Source organism: Octopus bimaculoides, chromosome 16 (assembly GCF_046866305.1).
Source record: "Octopus bimaculoides isolate indiv1 chromosome 16, ASM4686630v1, whole genome shotgun sequence".
NCBI lineage: Eukaryota > Metazoa > Mollusca > Cephalopoda > Octopoda > Octopodidae > Octopus > Octopus bimaculoides.
The window spans coordinates 30123449-30124080 of NC_142943.1; positions in this window are offsets into that span (position 1 = coordinate 30123449).

Here is a 632-nt window from a genome sequence, read left to right on the forward strand (position 1 = left end):
CTTCATCTCATTCTCCGTCTCACGGACTTTAGCGTACCCTAGTGCTTACAATCCATTTCCATTGCTGTTAATGAATGAGCGAATAGATGTGTTAGTGAATGACTGGATGAATGATGAATTGAATGAGTAGTTGTAAAATTGAAATTTAATCTGTCAAATGATTGTTGAAACACCATGACATACGCTGCCGCCACAAATAACAACACCAGCAACAACAAAACAATTGTTTGAAATTTTGGTACAAGGCAAATCGATTACGTGTACTTCAGTACTTGACTGGTACTTTATCTGATCGATAACAAAAGAATGAAAGGCAAAGTTGAACTCAGAATGTAGTAAAGAGCCGGACGAAATGCCGTTAAGCATTTTGTTCGACGCGTTAGCGATTCTGCCAGTTCACCAACCCCAATACAATAATACTAACCTCAAAACCACAGCAATGACAACATTAACATCAATAACAACGACACCACCGCTACTACAACAACCACCATCACCACTACCACCTCTACAACTACTATGACGACAACAAAGACGACAACGACGACTACCACCACAACCACCACCAGCAACAGAAACGACAATACTACTATATTTCTGGAGATGCGCCAGTTGCGATAGGTGCAGATGTA